The sequence below is a fragment of the Pundamilia nyererei genome, unplaced genomic scaffold (genome assembly GCF_000239375.1).
Source record: "Pundamilia nyererei isolate P.nyererei 1_Seehausen unplaced genomic scaffold, PunNye1.0 scaffold00016, whole genome shotgun sequence".
NCBI lineage: Eukaryota > Metazoa > Chordata > Actinopteri > Cichliformes > Cichlidae > Pundamilia > Pundamilia nyererei.
Genome location: NW_005187417.1, coordinates 1,056,248 through 1,067,219, shown reverse-complemented (window position 1 = coordinate 1,067,219; position 10,972 = coordinate 1,056,248).

Sequence of the window (10,972 nt, the reverse complement as noted above, 5' to 3'; positions counted from 1 at the left end):
CTGTGGCAAAAAGCTGGATGTAGAGCAAACTGAATCTCTTCTGTTGATCTCCATCTCCATCTTTGACTCTCAGACTCTGATGGATTAGCTTTGCAAGATGTAAAGTTAAAAATAATCCTTGTTTATTTTATCCAGCAGCTCTTCTGCTCATCCTGTCTGAAACAAATTAACATCTTTATGACATCATAGAGAGCCGACAGTAGAAATGTAGAGGATGTACTTTGTTAAAAATAAACTACAAACAGGACACAACTGTTTTTGTTTAAGAGCTGAACATAATGGCTATCATGAAACATTTTTTTTTTTAAATTAATGACATTCTTCCAGATCAAGTATAGGAAACAAAATATGGAATCACCTTGAAAGTTGCTTTTCTAAAACAAATACCTGTACAAATCAAAATGTGCAAAAGTGCTGTCTACCGTTGCATCATGCCACCCCAACCGTAGATGGGAAAACCATGGTGTGACCATGATGTAAACTCAGAAAGAGCTTTATTGTTTTATTGGCTCTACGGGAATCAAAACATAAAACCAAGAAAATAGGCTAGACAAAAACACGGGGCGCACAGTTAGATCAAATGAGGGTTGACACTAACTGTCTGTGAAGGTTCTCAGTCATCCAGGTCATCGTAGTCAAAGGAGCTTGCAAAGAAAAGCGTCTGGACTTCTTTAAGTTGCTTGAAGACGTTTCACCTCTCATCCGAGAAGCTTCTTCAGTTCTAAGGTCAAATGGTGGAGAGTCCCAGATATAAACCTAGTGGGAGAAACCCCCCACAGAGGGACAAAAGTTAGTTGACAAAAGGGACAAAAGTTAGTTGACACTAACTAAGAACTAGAAACACAGATGACAAAACTCAGAAGCACTGGCAGATAATACTACACTCAAAAGACTAAATAATGTTAAACAATGTATAAATCACTTCATAAACCCAAAGAACCATGACCACAACAAGCTGGAGTTAGCTGGTCCTCCTGGAAACATCCTGTGTTGAAATAGATACATCGAGTGGTGGTGACACTAACATCATGCATCCATTGTGTAGTCTTTCATAGCCTGATGTTGCTCTTTAAGTATTGTAAACTCGAATAAAATTTTTAGTATTGTTTTACATGGTACTTATACTTTGTAGTGTATGTGGAAAAATCCCCTTAGCTTTTTATTAAAGGATATCCAACATCCAGGTTTACCTACAAACAACACCACCCTCTCACTTCTAATTCACATTTAAAGAAATAACTTAACACCAGCGGCTGGCGGGTTACTCCTGTGCTGAACTCTCTCTGTTCAAGGCTCTAGTTTGAACTCACTCAGCTGTAGAGCGAGTACAGCAGCTCGACATGTCCAGAAGCTGAAAGGTCAATTTCTTTCCATTTGAGAGCAGGTACGAAAGATGAATGGGAGAATTAGGAGAGCGGAGATGGTCGCTGTGCTGCAAAACATACACTCCCTACTTCCACGCATCCCCCCAATGACGCCTTCCTTTCCCCCTGCAAGCATCCCCATATTTTACTTATCCTTTTGTCTCCCTTTTCTTCACATCCCTCTATCCCTTATTATATCTCTTCCTATTTCCAATCATTCATCTTTTTTTCACCCACCTTTCTCACCTCACACATCCACAGTACCATAGGCGAGAGCGAGGAGGAGAGAGAACAGCTGTTGCCAAGCAACTCGCCTGACCAACGAGGTGTGGAGAGGCAAATAAGGAGGAGGAGGGCCATGATGATGGGGGAGGAGATAAAGGGACTAGGAAGGAGAGGAGAGGTGAGGAGAGAAGAGGAGAGGAGATGGAGGACGGATGATGAGAAGGAGGAAGAGGAGGGGGCAGGGTGAGGCAATGGTCACCACTCACTGATTGCAGGAGTCGCTCCGGCCAATCAATTGCAGCAGGTGCGTGACCACAGCTGACCAGCATCAATCAGACACACGAAGGAAAAGTCATTCATTACAGAGCAATTTGAGAAAGTAACAAGAAGAGGAGGAAAAATAGTGTTCGTGTAAAGAAGAACCAGAGAGAGCAGCGGAGGAATAAGAAATGAAAATTAAAGAAGAGTTTGAGTTGAGGCCTCCGGCTGCAGTCTGTGTCTTAAAATTTCACTGCTGTGAAACTGAACACCATAAACTAATTCAGTTAATGTTCAAGCAACCAATCCCGTTACAATAATATGCATTAATAATCAGGATGGAGACAAATAGCAATAAAAATAATAGCATGCAGCAGTAAATGTGCATATGTAGAGTGTGCCTCCATTCATGTACTATGGTTAGTCCACTTTAATGGATAACACTTTATAATAACAATCATTCATAAATGGTACTTTGATAGTTAATCAAACTCAAGAAAGCGGTTTTTCACCTTCTTGGATCTCTCAGGTGTCTCTGTGATGTTATTTCAGATTTTGGGCCCAAGAAACAGAAAGGAATGAAAGGTGAACACAGTCGAGGTGACAAAGAGAAATACACGAGTCTCTTGTATTTCTCATTTATCTGATTGTGAAAAGGAACATGGATGGGAGCAATCAAAACCATGAAAAAAGACTTTAGATGTTCTAAAAAAAAACCTCATACTGTTCACATATGGAGGTCAGAGGAATCCTTTGGAATCGTCATGCTATTTTCCAGAAAATGGGTTGGTCAGTAGCCTCGCTTTTGTCTTCCAGAACCTTACCATTGAATCATTTATGAATTAGCAAGCTGAATTAACTTTGGGCCTTCTGCCTTAGAAAGTTGGTTTACTTCTTATAGATGATTTGGCCTTCTGCACTGAATCTTGTAGAGCTTGTTGCTACATGATGTTGCCTACATAAGTGGGTGACATAAGCGATATAGAGCTTTTAAAATGATTTCTTGTTTGTATTTACAACAAATAAGCTTATAAGGAATGATATATGGGGAGTCTAAATATCACATTATGCTGGACGTCTGACCACTTCTTCAAGGTCAAACGTTCAGGTTGACCCAAAAATGTATTGTATCTGTAAAGAATATTTTGTCAAGAGAAACAGAATGAACTGCCTAGTTAGTTAGAAATATATTGTAGTATAATATTATATAATAAGCTCAAGTTGTGTACACTACCGGTCAAAGTTTTTGAACTCTTTTTTTATTGAAAATTATGCAGTTTAATGTGTAGTTGCACTCTGAAATGAAATCATAGTACAAATAAACAATTGGAGTTAAAAAAGAAATCATGGAATCGATTTAGAGACCAAAATGTATTCTAAACCTTTGACTCAAAGTAGTCACCTTTGGCAGATATAACAGCTGAACACACCCGTGGCATTCTTTCAACAAAAGAAATCAAATATCCTTCAGAAAGTTCTTCCCATATCTGTTGCAGAAGTTCCCATAAATGTGTGGCACTTGTAGGCTGCTTTACTTTCACGCTTCTGTCCAGGTCCTCGCAAACCAGCTCGATGGGGTTTAAGCCAACTCCGTGTTTTCAAGCTTACGATCTTGTTCTTTTTTCCTGAGGTAGTTCTGGCATAGCTTGGACTTGTGTTTTGGGTCATTATCTCGCTGTAGGCTGAACCCCTGAACAACTAGGCGCATACCAGCGGGTATTGCATGGTGCTGCAGAATGCTGTGGTAGTTGTTTTGGTTCAGGGTGCCTCTCACTCTGTACAAGTCACCAACCCTGGATCCAGCAAAACAGCCTCAGACATCACACTTCCTCCACCCTGTTTGACAGTGCTGTTTGACATGCCTTTCGCCTGCTTGAAAACAGTGGCTTTCTTGCTGCAGCTCGTCCTGTCAAACCTGCAGCTCTTCTCTTCATAGTTCAAACTGAGACTTGGTTACTATGACCACACAACTTCAACTGTGCTTTAAGTTGTTGTCCTGTGAGCTGCCTATCACACAAGCTGTTAATTCTCAGAAACTTGTTTCTCTAATTCAGTTGTGGCTTTGGGTCTGCCAGACCTCTTCCTGTCAGAGTTTGCCCTACTTTCTGAGAGCCTTTTGATGGTGAAGAGGAAACTGTACTCACTGACACCTTGACTTTCTTTGCAATTTTTCTGTATGCCTTACATTTTTAAGTGTTATGATGGTCTGTCTCTCTTCCATTGTTAATTGCCTTTTTCTCACCATTTTCATAGCAACACGCTACTTTCTGCAGTACAGTACTGTTCAACAGATGTTTACAAGGGTACAGTACCACAGTGTGTTCCAATACTGGTTTTATGCAGACAGAGGGGGTTGTAAGCAATCCAGAAAAGTTGGAACACCTGTAGGAATTAGTAGCACCAGCTTTCAAGGCTTGATCAGCCTCTATTGCTGCAGAACAGCTTTAAATTGTTAACCCATTTTGTGTTCACCGAAAAAGGCCTTTTTGTATAATTCTGAAATGTACACTATTTTTCAGTTTTGGGTAACCTTACCTTTTTTTAACCTCTGGCAGTTCACCACTTACCTTTGAATCATTTCAAGCTATTCAATGGATTTGAACAACTTGAATTGCAATAAATAGCCAGGAAAAATTGTTGTTCTAAAACCTTTGACTGATAGTGTATGTCCATGGAGGAGAGAGTGAAAGAGGATGCAGTCATGTGTGAAGATTATTTCAGCTAAGAGCCAATTAGTGATGAGGAAATGAAGCAAGTTGAAAAAAGGAAAGAAAGCTGGTAACTGCAGTTTATCTCATCTATTTCAGATTTAGCTCATAAGTCTTTTCTGTTGCTTTCACACCTTCCATACTTTGCGTGTATGTGAAGCATTTAGGGAATATGTTGACTGTAAAATAATGTCAGTTACTCAGTCCCCAAATAGTTACAGGACTACAAACTGTTACAAACTAAAGAAAAGTACCTGGAGATGTACAAGAGTTGTAGATAAAACTCCGACCTTCCTCTTTTTCTCTGCCTGTCTCTTTCATTACACTCGAGGCTCCCAGACATCAGAACTCGCCGGTTTTACTGATCAGTCTGTCTCTAAACATTATTGATCTGTCCTTATACGAGCTGACATTGATCTGATCTCTTAGGATGATTTTAGCCCATGAGATGAACACTGTAAAATATGACAGGCCTCACAAATCATCTCCCTGCACCGAACCCTGGAGTCAGAACAGAAGTGACTGTCAGTGACGCGTAATCACTGCAAAAGCTTCCAGCCTGGTGTCAGCTGTCCTCACAGTACCTCAACTTCAAACTTACTTCACCAGCCTGAGTTCGACAAATGTGTTTGAGGTTCTTTAGTGGTCTACAGGGTTCTCAAAGACAATTCCTTGATCATTTTTCCACATCTGTTGGTGTAGTTAAAGCTCTGGCAACACCAGTTGAGGTTGTTTGGACTTTATCCTCTTCTCTGCTATGAAGAGGAAGTTCTGCCAGAGAGATTTAGTGTTTGGTGACTAAGTTTTAGCTTCTCAACACCTAGATGGAGACGAGTGTCCTTGTTGAGGCTTCAGAAAATAAAGTGAATATTTTTGGAGTGATATGATGAAAGGAAAAATGTGCAAACCTGTGAAGATTACAAAACAAACATCCATCAGACAGATTAAACTGGGTACAGCTGTAGTTCTAACCTTGATTCAACCCAACAAGAGGTTGATGGATGAGTCAATGATCCAGTTTCTTTTTTACAGTGTCTGCAAGCAGTGAAAGCAGCGTGGTTCTAGATAGAAAAGGTCGAGTTAAAAATAAAGTACAGTTGCAAGATTTACTCTGCTCTTCTTTAGAAGCTCAAAACCAGAAAAAAAACGTCCTAATGAGAGTTGTTTGTGCAAGACATCTACTGTGAAAACCATTGTAGGTTCATATGAAAACTGCTGCAGAGAGACACCGAGGTAGACGTGCTGTCAAGCTGCAAGATGACAGACTGTGGCAGGAGGTGAGGTAGAGCTCAATCAGGTCCTTCACACTGACGGTAAGAGAAGAAGCCACTGATGTTAAGTGAAGAGATCTCGGCCAGCATTTCAACTCCTATCATAACTACGCCATGATATTGTTTAGAATCAGGAGAGAGGTACATCAGTGAGTGTCTGCAGTTGAACCTAAACTCTTTACAGTAAAATTGCCTTAAGAGATTTTTTTTTCTGCAGATAGTGTCATGGTCCCTGTGCCTCACCAGCTGATCCTGTATTAGGCAACATGTGTTTTGTTGTTTTTTTTGCTCTCTCTCTTTCTCTCTCTCTTTCACCTGCCGGGGCGGTGCTCATTATGGGCTCCCGCCCCTGGCCCACGCACCTGCTGCCTATCTGGGTGATCGCAAGGCCTATTTAAGACGGCGGCACGGTGTTACTCGTTGCTGGATCGTTGAGCTATCAGCGTCAGTCACTCTACCATTAGTGAGTTAAACTCTGTAAAGTGGTTTCCGTCTGTTCGCCGTTAACACTAGTTTCTGTGTACAGATCTACCCCGGACCTTTCCCTGCCTGCCTGTTACCGTGTGGACGAGTGAGTGGATTTGTGTTACCCCGTTGTGGAGAAAGAAGAGAGAGCCTTTGGAGTGTTTAACATTAGCTTAAAAAACCTCACAGTGCCCAGGGAACAAAGGTCCTCCTCTTTCGTGCTGTTTTTGTGATGGAGTTTTTACAGTGAACTGACTTCACATCCAATCAGGAAGAATAAACAGGCACAGTCCAACAAATGAGGCAGTGACACTGACTCGGTTCATTTCAGAAAATGTAATCTGGGATGTGATTATGAAATGATGAAGGTGAAAATGGAAGTAAATATGATTGAGGGGAAGGAGAATGATTCATATACAGAGAGAGAAATGGAAAGTGAGAGAAAGAAATGGAAAGTGGCAGACATACAATAACGAGGCCGTGAGGTGCTTAAGCAAATTTTTAAATTTGCTTCATTTCTATTGGGTATAACAGCGAAAACCCCACAGAAGTCCACTCCTATTAAAAGATCAAATAAATTTCAGTTTGACTAGAATAGAGAAAAAATGAGCTACTTTGAATTATAGAGAAAGTCGTCCATTTTCCCCTTAGCTTTCATATTTTTATAGATGTTCATTCTGCATTCAAAAGGAATGTTTTCTGCTGCTTATTTATTTCTGTTTAAATGAAAGTGTTTTAGGGCCAGTGGGCAAACCAACTAGTTTAGAGTCGAAGTTATATTTTTACAAGATAAATTATTTGGAAAGTTAACACCCAATGTGGCCTAAACCGAATTTTTCTAGGGTCTACCTGTCATTTACTGGACATTTTAGCAATCCCTTTATTACACACACCTACGCTAGTACTGGGTTGGAAACTCGTTTTCCTTCAGAGCTGCTTTCATTTTATTAATGGCACAGATCCAACAAGGTGCGGAAGCATTCCTCTGAGATTTTGGTCCATATTTACATGGCAGCATCACACAGTTGCTCTAGGTTTGTTGTACATTCATGATTTGAATCACCTCTTCCACCACATCCCAAAGGTGCCCTACAGGATTGACATCTTGTAGCTGTGGAGGCTACACTGGGTACACTGTGGCCAAAAAGGGATGGGCATAGCCAAAAACAATATTTTGTGGTAGGCTGTGGTGTTTAGATAATGCTCAGTCTAAGTGGTCCAAAATCATGCCAAGAAGATATCGCCCACTCCATTACACCACTAACATGAGCCTGCCTTGTTGGAGCCATGCTTTCATGCTGTTTTTGCTAAATTCTGACACTACTATCCAAATCTTGCAGCCAAAATCGCGACTAATCAGACCATGCAATGTTTTCCCAATCTTCCATTCTCCAATTGTACTGAGCCTGTGTGAACTGTACACTCAGTTTCCTGTTCTGGGCTGACAAGAGTGGCACCTCGTGTGGTCTTCTGCTACTGTCGTTCTCTGCTTCAGGGATGGGCATGTGTATTTAGGGATGCAGTTCTGCATACCTTGATTGTAACAAGTGAATTACTATTGCCTTTTGTTGAAAGATTTTATTATGTTTATGTATAGAAGTACATTTCATTTAAAGTTCTCTAGATGTGTTTGCTCTTTTTACTAGAGAAGTTACACTGTGCAAAGCTCAGCATAAAGTCTCTACTGTTGTATGTCATCTCTTCCACTCATGTATCTGTGATGAAGTCTCTACCTTTGTATGTTATCTCTTCCACTCATGTGTCTGTGACGCAAACATGCTTGAGTATAAATAAAGGGTGGCAACTGCTGCGGAGTGTGAGTCTCCGTTTGAGCTCTCACCCGTGTGCACGTTAAACCTGCAAACCTGTCTGAGTGTCATTTATTCTGACCTGAGTTGCATTACAGGAAAACTCCTGACACCTTTCTTTTAGCACAAAGCAGTATGGCCATTCTCCCCTGACATCAACAATTTTGGGCCTTGACAACTGCCGCTCACTGGATGCGTTCTCTTTTTCAGACGTCTGGCATGTTTAAAGCCACTTATAGCTCCTTTTTCCCCATTTTTATTTAGGTTTAGACTTCAGCAGGTCGACTTGACCACGTCTATATGCCTAAAAGCACTGACTTGTGATTAGCTGATTCAGTATTCGCAAACAAGCAGTTGAACAGATGTACCTAATGAAGTGGTTGTGGTTGTATTTTGGAATGGACATTAAGTGTACTTCACAGTAGTGATGGGATTTCTGGCTCTTTTTAGAGAGCCGGCTCTTTTGGCTCCCAACCGGCTCTTCAGGTTGTTTTGTTGCTTTAATTAATTTATTATTAACAACAATATAAAATTATGCACAAAAGGAATTACTAATGTAAAAAAGTGGTTTTATTTATATATGTTTATATATAAATATTATATATATATAAAAGAGACAAAACACGTACAAACTCCAAAACACATTTCTAGCGTTAACTGAACTTCAAAACAGAGCTACTAGATCACTTAAATTACACAATTTGAAAGCATATGTGTATTGTTTGTGTATTTATACACAAGCACTCATATATATTCAAATAATTTAAAAAAAAAACATGTTCATTTACCTGTTACTACCACTCACCAAATCCGGTCGTTGGTACTTCCTGGCTTGAGTAGCCACTAGGTAACAAAATCTCAACACTGCCCCTAGCATCCTGGAGCACTTCTGTTGTGTTTTTTTTACGTGTTTTGTCTCTAAGGGCCACCGTAAATATACTTTTATTTATTCACTCCACATAAAATGTAATAAATAAATCACATAATACAAAACACAACTATTCACAGTTCAACTTTTAACTATTTAAATGTTCAACTTTTTCCTTTTAAACCAATTTAAACTGAAACAACACAAAACACTGCAAACCACAACACAATTAAATATAAATAAAAATATGAAAACAAAAAGAAGATGCATATTCTCTGTCATATAGGCCTGCATGAATAAACTTTCTGAATCCTTTATCATCTGCAACTGAAAATAGTTGTGGATGATTACTATACCTTTCTAATGTGAGGTTGTTGTCCCTGGCTCTCTTTCTCTCTCCTTCCCTCCGGCTCTGTTCCTGTGCTACTGCGAGTGTAACTAGCTAGCTAACTAAATATACAGAATATGGTGACAAGCATATATGGAAATCCTAGAAATGCTACTGTATGTAGTACTGTATGTGGCACTCGTGTAAGCAGGTTCTAAAAGGACACCAGTTCAGAACTGGTTCTACCAAATTCAAACCAGGGTTTGAATTTGGCTTTCTGTGGATAGAAATATCCTCCAGTGCATTCAAACTTCCCCCGGCTTCCTCAGAGACCCAGCCAGCCTGGAGGTTAAACAGAGACGGCGGGCCGAAGGAAAATTGAGAAACAGACGTATTAATCATCTTCAGAGGAAATGACCTGTAAAAATGGCAATCAATATCTATCCCTGCACGGACTCTCAGACTGTTTAATGATTGACTCTGAGTCAGTGGCACATTTTAAGTGGATTTTCTGTTTCTGTTGACTCACACACACCCTCCTGCAGCTACTCTGCAGTTTCTCAGTTTAACCATTAATATTCCAATTGTTTACTCACGCTTTGATGCTATCACTCTCTTTCTCTGGACAATGGCCAACGGTTGATGTATTCTGAGCTTCAATACTGAGGGCACAGCACTCCTCTAACTTATAAAGGTATTTCACACTGAAAACAATAGACTTAAACCCCACTAAATATTTCACACGTGGAGATTAAGTAGCCTGGAAAAGACAGAAGATGCCTGGATTGTAGACAGACTTGATGCCACCATTGCGTTACACCGATCTTCTGTCAAATGTTTTTTTTACCTAAATGTGTTCCTATGCCAAGAAATAGGAGCAACATAGATCTGTCCTCCTATTTTTTTTACCTCCTTTGATTTCTTGTCCACACCTCTGCCTCCCCCTCCCCCTCATCTCCTCCCGATATGTAGTAATATGTAGAGATGATGACCTATTGATTTCTGCTGCAGGGATGTTTGACAACCAGGCGGCAGCGGGAACACACTCAGGTTGTAATATCACTTGTTCTGTAATTAGCAGTTGACTTATTACACTGAGACTGAAGCTGCAACAGTGCAGAGCTCGAGCCGAGGCTGAACTGAACTTTATTTTGTTTTTGGTTGTCTAAGGTGCGGTTTTATGACTTCCATTTGTGCAGGAGAAAAAAAAACACAAAGAAGAACATTAAAACTCTCCAGTGAAATTCAATCCTGCTGCTTTTACACTAATATGTCACAACTAATGCAAATTTTGCCCCTACGGAGTGGGATTCTATGACCTAGATGTATTTAGACAACATGAAGTGGTGACTTCATGTTGTCTAGATATAGATAGATAGACTATCTATCTATCTATCTATCTATCTATCTATCTATCTATCTATCTATCTATCTATCTATCTATCTATCTAGATAGATCTATCTATCTATCTATCTATCTATCTAGATAGATAGACTATCTATATATATATTTATATATATAGATAGTCTATCTATCTATAGATAGATAGATAGATAGATAGACTATCTATAGATAGATAGATAGATAGATAGATAGACTATCTATAGATAGATAGATAGATAGATAGATAGATAGATAGATAGATAGATAGATAGATAGATAGATAGATAGATAGA